Below are 6,502 nucleotides of genomic sequence, written 5' to 3' on the forward strand. Positions count from 1 at the left end.
TAATTTCTCCAGCTATCTTCCCCTTTATCCATTGTCTTTTTTGGGCTTTACCTAATCTTTTTTTAAAGTCACGCACTAAGTTGTCAATTGTAATGACTATATTTTTCATTTTTTTGAAGATTTTTTTATTAAACCTACTACATCCAGTTTTTTTTTTTTGGGGGGGGGCGGTCAGTGATTGACTATTTCCCCAAGATATCTTCCATCTTGTCTTCTATTTGTTCAGACATAGTAACTGTAGATGTTTCCTTCTAACTGATTATTCCATGAAACAAACATCTTTGCAGGTCTGTTTCCTCTGTCAGTTATTTTTTCTGATTCATACCAACACTGGCTTTTTTCCCCCCTCCTTATGTACTTGTATTTGACTGTGTAGTTCTGGTTTTCTTTGAGAACTTATTTGAAGGGAGTCTTTGAGGTCTGGAATGAACATGTTTCTCCAGAGACAATTTGCGTTTACTTCTGCAAGTCATCTAGGGGGCGTTATCTGTTTAAATTGATTCACTGAAGTTTTATTTTTCAGACTATCCAAGTGAAGTGATTTTAGGTTACCTTTTGGTCTAGGGCCATCTTGTGGTTATAATTCTGAGAGGCAACCCTCCCAATGTCCTGCTCTGCTCAACACCAGAGGAAAAACCTTGTCATCTCTTGGGTGTTGAGTGGCCTTACCCTTACTCTATAAGTATTTGGGGAGTTCAACTTTATGAAGGAGGATCTCCTATGAAACTATCTTGGGTTGGGCATTGATTCCTCTTCCTTGGACCCTGTTTGGCAAGCAACTTTAACACAAGAAGGAGTTTCTGGCCTGCATGTATCTCTCTCATTTCCTCAGGAATTGGCCTTGAAATGCTCTAGTGTCTTTTTCATCAGTGCTTTTGATATGTTCTTTTGTGTGTTAGTCGGCATTTTTAGTTTCACTTAGTGGTCAAAGGGGTCCAGCTAACTTATCCCATCATATTACTGGAGCTAGAACTCCAATTGCTTATTTTTAAACCTGTTGTGGATGTGTCTCTTGTAAGGATAGTGAGAGTCTCTGTCTCTCAGTGCAAAAATGTAGTGTGTTCACATTGCTCGTGATTACCAATATGCCTGAGTATATTCTTGCCTTACTTTACATTTTTCACTGACTAGGCTTTTTTTCTTTTCTTACTTTCCTCCAATTTGATAGACTGATTGAATTTCCTTTGCACACCACAATTTTTTCTAGTGGTTTGTAAGTTATAGCTCATTTCCCAGTATTTCTGTTACTCTCAAATTTTTAATATGCAAATTTGATTATATTTGTTAATTTATATATTATTTTAATCTTATATATTTTAGTCTTTTAGAAATCTATTACCCACAAAAACATGCACGCACGTGTGCATACACACACACACACACACACACACACATTTTCAGTCTTCCCCCTTTGTAAAAAAATTTTTAAAGATTTTAAGTAATCCCTAAGCCCAATGCAGGGATTGAATTTATAATCCTGAAATCAAAAGTAGTATGCTCCACTGACTGAGTCAGCCAGGTACCCCTCAATCTTCCCCTTTTATGCCATCCTCACATCTCTTGCTTCCAAAATTGATATTATCTGGAATTTTGGTGTCACTAAAGTAATTTTTTACACTAGCCATTAAAAATTATTTAGGCATAAGTATAAATTGTACTGGCTTCTTTATATACTACTGCTTCCTGTAACCCACTTAATTCTTTCTCATTGGATTTATTAGTCATGTTGCTGGATTATACATGCAAGTAATTCTTTCAGTTATGTGGATGGTACATTTGATAGGTTCCTGCAGATTCACGAATGTGTTCACCTTTTCTTCCCCCTTAAATAATAACAATGTGTTTGAATATGGAATTTTAGGTTCCAAACCATATGTCCTCAAACCTCTGAAGATACTGGCCATTATTCCTTCTTTCCATTAAAAAATATTACACTGCTCTGATTCTTTGTTCCTTATAGACAGGCTTTCTTTGAGAACTTTTATAATTTTTCTCTTTATTTCTTTGAACATGAAAATTTCCATGATGTGGTTCTATGTAATCTTTTTAAAATCACCTCGTTCCGTACTTGGAGGATACTTCTAATACTCAGGTCTTACTCTTTCTTGGGCCTGGGCTTTTTAATTTAGTTATTTCTCCTCTCCATACTTCCTGTTCTCTCTCCTGGACTCTAGTTAGATAAAAGTTGAAACTTTTAGTGTTGCCCTTTTGTCTCTATATTCTTCTTTCATATTTTCCTTTCCCTGGGTCTTTGCATTGTGTTCTTGGAAAATTCTTCAGCTAGAACTTTGGCCAATTGATTTGCCTTTCATATGTGTGGGTTCTGCTATCGATGTGTCTTTTGGTTTAGTTTTATTTTATCCTATTTTATAGAATTTTTTAAAGATTTTATTTATTTATTTGAGAGAGAGAGAGAGAGGGCACAAGCAGGTGGAAGGGCAGAGGGAGAGGGAGAAGCAGACTCCCACAGAACTGGGAACCCTATGTGGGCTCCATCCCAGGACCCTGAGATCATGACCTGAGCCGAAAGCAGATGCTCAACTGACTGAGCCACCCAGGTGCCCCATTTATTTTTATTTTAAGTGACCAGAATTTTAGTGTATTTTCTTTTCATGCCTGAATTGGCATTTCACCTCTCCCTTTGAAGTCTGCTGTTTGTGTTTGTGAAGTCTTCTGTTTCTTTCTTTGTGTTCTAATTCTTTCCCCTTTAGGATTTTGATGTCCCTCTCATTGTGAAGGTTTTCCTTAAATCTTTTAACAGTCATGGTTTTATCTTTTATCCTGTTTTGTCTTAGACCTCTGTTTGCCTGCCTGTGGGTGCTATTTTCTATAGCCTGTTTCTGGTGATAAAGGTGGAAGGTTGGAATGTACTGCTGGAGTGGCTTCTATCTGTCTTCTGCTTTCGTGTTCCCCATCTTCCCTGGAATAGTCCTGAAGCACTGCTCCATCTCTCCAGCTTTGGGTCCCCACTCACTGCTTTAGTCAATGGACAAGTAGACTTTGCAAGCAGAGGAGGGGGAAGAGGCTAGTTGACTCACCTGCTCCAAATGTACCTTCCAATTTAATGATTCCAAATCATTAAAACTCCTTCTGCATCTTGTATCTGTTGATTCTGCATGGGGAGCTCCTTTAATCATGTGTACTCCAGCAGTTTTCTCCTGAATTTATGAGTTCTACTTGTCACAAAATTTGATCTTCATAAAGTCAGTCCCATCTGTCTCTATCTGCCAATAATCCCCCAAATTTTTAGGGTTCTGGTAGTTCCATATAATAAAGGCAAAGAATAAGCCAGTTTCATTTTATAAAATCAGAATCGTGTTTATTGTGTTGCTGTGTCAAATTTCTCCCATTGGCCCCAGATTATTTTTAGTTTGACACAAGATAAGGGAAAATCAGATGATTTAATTATCTCTTTTCTGGTCCACTGACACATTTAGTATGTTTCATTATTTTTTTTTAATTCTCAACCTCACTTAGAGCTATGATAACTTAGATTTGCAAAGGAATTAGAACAGAATTAGAAAAGTCTCTTTTGAAATAGAACCTAAGAAATGCATCTTAGTATTAGTTTCTTTTTTTTTTTTTTTTTTTTTTTTTTAGTAATTTCTTTCTTCCTTGAAACACTAAATCTTAAAGGAATAAAGTTCCCTAAAGTAATAATAATCAGAATTTCAAGTCTGGAGAAGTCTTCTGTTGTGATGGTTAGTTTCATGTATCAACTCGGCTAGCCCATGGGGCTCAGTTATTCAATCAAACACTAATCTGTAACTGAGAAGGCACTTTGTAAATATGGTTAACATAGACAATCAGTTGACTTTAAGTAAATATTACTCTTGATAACATGGGTGGGCCTCATCTAATCAGTTGAAAGACCTTAGAAGCAAAGCAGCAGCATCAGTTTCAGTTCCTACCCAAGAGTTGCCAGCCTTCCAGTCTGTCCTACTGACTTCAGATTTTATAGAGCCCACGTCACATAAACCATTCCATGAAATACACTTCCATACACACACACACACGCACACACACACACACGAACACACACATACATCACTACTTCATACCTCATATACATATAAATATATAAATCTTTCTTCTACATAAACCTCCATTTTTATATAAATATAGACATATATAAATATTTATTGCTAGTTCTATTTCTCTGGTAGAACCCTCACAGACACATGGGTTAGCTGTCGTTAGGTCTTTGAAAGAGAGTGGGAAAAAAAACTTGCAAGTATGAAAGTGTGGGGTGTATGGTTAGGATTTCCTTTCTTTACAAAGTTCTTTTTTTTTTTTTTAAAGATTTTATTTATTTATTTTGACAGAGAGAGATCACAAGCAGGCAGAGAGGCAGGCAGAGGGAGAGAGAGAGAGAGGGAAGCAGGCTCCCTGTTGAGCAGAGAGCCCGATGCGGGGCTCGATCCCAGGACCCCGAGATCATGACCTGAGCCGAAGGCAGCGGCTTAACCCACTGAGCCACCCAGGCACCCCTCTTTACGAAGTTCTTAACTATTTTTCAATATAGGCCAGTCAACTCACTGGCTAAGTGATTGAGAAAAAGTAACCTTCTAAGCAAGAAATTCTTCGGCTCTGAGAAATAATTCTTTCTGACTGATATTCTGATATTTCTGAAGATATCTTTGCTAATTCTCTGTTGGCAGCCCTGGCTGCCACAGCCAGAATCACTTTCCATTGTCATTCCCACCCCTACGGTGCCCACCTCCCTACCTTCTTCCCTCTCCTCCTACCTCCCTCCTCCCCCACAACTAACAGAATTCTGTACTTTGAAATTTCAATGGCCTCCTCCCCAGACAGTCTAAGCATAAAAGCAACTCGGCTCAATCTACTTCTAATTAATTGTACTTCTCCTGGCCACACATTTTTCTTCCCAAGTTCCATTCCCCTTAAACCCCCCAGCTGTCATTCCAGTTTCCAATTTAACTGTTATTCTCCTTGAAATATCCAAAACCAAACCAAGATCGTAAATAGATGATAGACAGGTGCAAAACAATGACCAGCTTTCCCTTCCCCTACACACAAACACGCATGATAGATTCAAAGAAAGGACAAGCCTGATTTCGAACAGTCTGTCCTGTTCTGCCTAGCAATACTCTTTTGCTGGTCAGATATGATGACTGGACAGTTTCTCCATCAAATACATTTACCATCAGAGTAACCTTCCCATTGGCAGTTTAAGACTGCACAGCTTTAATATCTTTACAAGTGTTTTCATTCTCATTTTTCTGCAAAACATGCATCTGAGGGCTTGGGCAAAGAAGTGAAGTATCCGTGGTGCAGAGGGTCAGGCAGACTGCTGGAAGTGGCCGAATAAAAGACACTGTGCATTCCCAACATTCTCCCTCTATAACCCCACTTACATACAGCTGGTACGTACCGTATGACCTTACTGGTTGCTAAAACAAGCATGACAGGTATCATTTGGTAAGCAGTTTTACAAAAAGAGAGTTTGATTTATTTAGAGAGTATAAGAGACTAGGTTTTAGAAGTATTGGTTTGTGTACTAATTTATAACAGTCTACTAGCTGTTGAAATAATCTTTGAGAAAGACACCCAAAAGAATATTTGTAAATCTATGTTTGCGTGGAAACCTGCTCCTTAGGGGAGCCTGGCTGGCTCAGTGGGAGGAGCATGTGACTCTTGATCTCAGGGTCATGAGTTCAAGCCCCCCTTGGGTAGAGAGATTACTTAAATAAATAAACTTTTGGGAAAAAAGAAAACTCTTTAGACAGCATTTCTGTATGTTTTACTCTAACTGCTGCAAAGCAAAACTTTCTTTAATTTCTGGGGGAGAGTGGGATAAGGTAGAATATCTCAACATGATTCTTGTAACACAAGAACTTTTCCTCATGTTATAAATGCAATTCAAGTTCAGCATCTCGTGATTAAAAAATTATGAAATATAAGAAAGTAAAAATAATTTCAATACTTATAGTCTGACTACTTAGTGAAATTTTAATACATTGATTGCATGTTCTTCCTCTTTTAAATCTCTTATAATTCATAACTCAAAATATACTGAATATGTCTATATTCCATGTTTTTGTTTCAAAATTACAGTACCTATCCTATTATACACTTTATAGTTATTTTTTTAAGATTTTATTTATTTATTTGACAGACAGAGATCACAAGTAGGCAGAGAGGCAGGCAGAGCAGGCTTCCCAGCCAGCAGAGAGCCCGAAGCGGGGCTCGATTCCAGGACCCGGGGATCATGACCTGAGCCAAAGGCAAAGGCTTTAATTTAACCCACTGAGCCACCCAGGTGCCCCATTTATAGTCAATTTTTATGGGCTGAAAATATTCTTTCCAGTGGATCAACTATAACTAACCATTTCCCTATCATTTTTATTTAACTTTCTTTACTTTTTCTGATATTATAAACATCAGTGCCATTGATCATTCATATCTTGATGTCTACGGGCAACAAAATTTCAGTTCTGTCCTCCCAGGGCGTCCGGGTGGGCAGGAGAGTGAAAATGAC

At 37.9% G+C, this 6,502-nt stretch overlaps 1 long non-coding RNA gene across 1 annotated transcript; it reads right to left on the reverse strand.

Moving 5' to 3' along the window:
* Positions 1–3,297: 3,297 nt before the first annotated feature.
* Positions 3,298–6,164, reverse strand: LOC125106547 (uncharacterized). Its single transcript, XR_007129346.1, has 2 exons — positions 4,489–6,164; positions 3,298–4,283 (listed from the first exon to the last, which is right to left on the reverse strand). It is a non-coding gene; the product is annotated as an uncharacterized LOC125106547 (long non-coding RNA).
* Positions 6,165–6,502: the final 338 nt, after the last annotated feature.

The sequence above is a fragment of the Lutra lutra genome, chromosome 8 (genome assembly GCF_902655055.1).
Source record: "Lutra lutra chromosome 8, mLutLut1.2, whole genome shotgun sequence".
Lineage (NCBI taxonomy): Eukaryota > Metazoa > Chordata > Mammalia > Carnivora > Mustelidae > Lutra > Lutra lutra.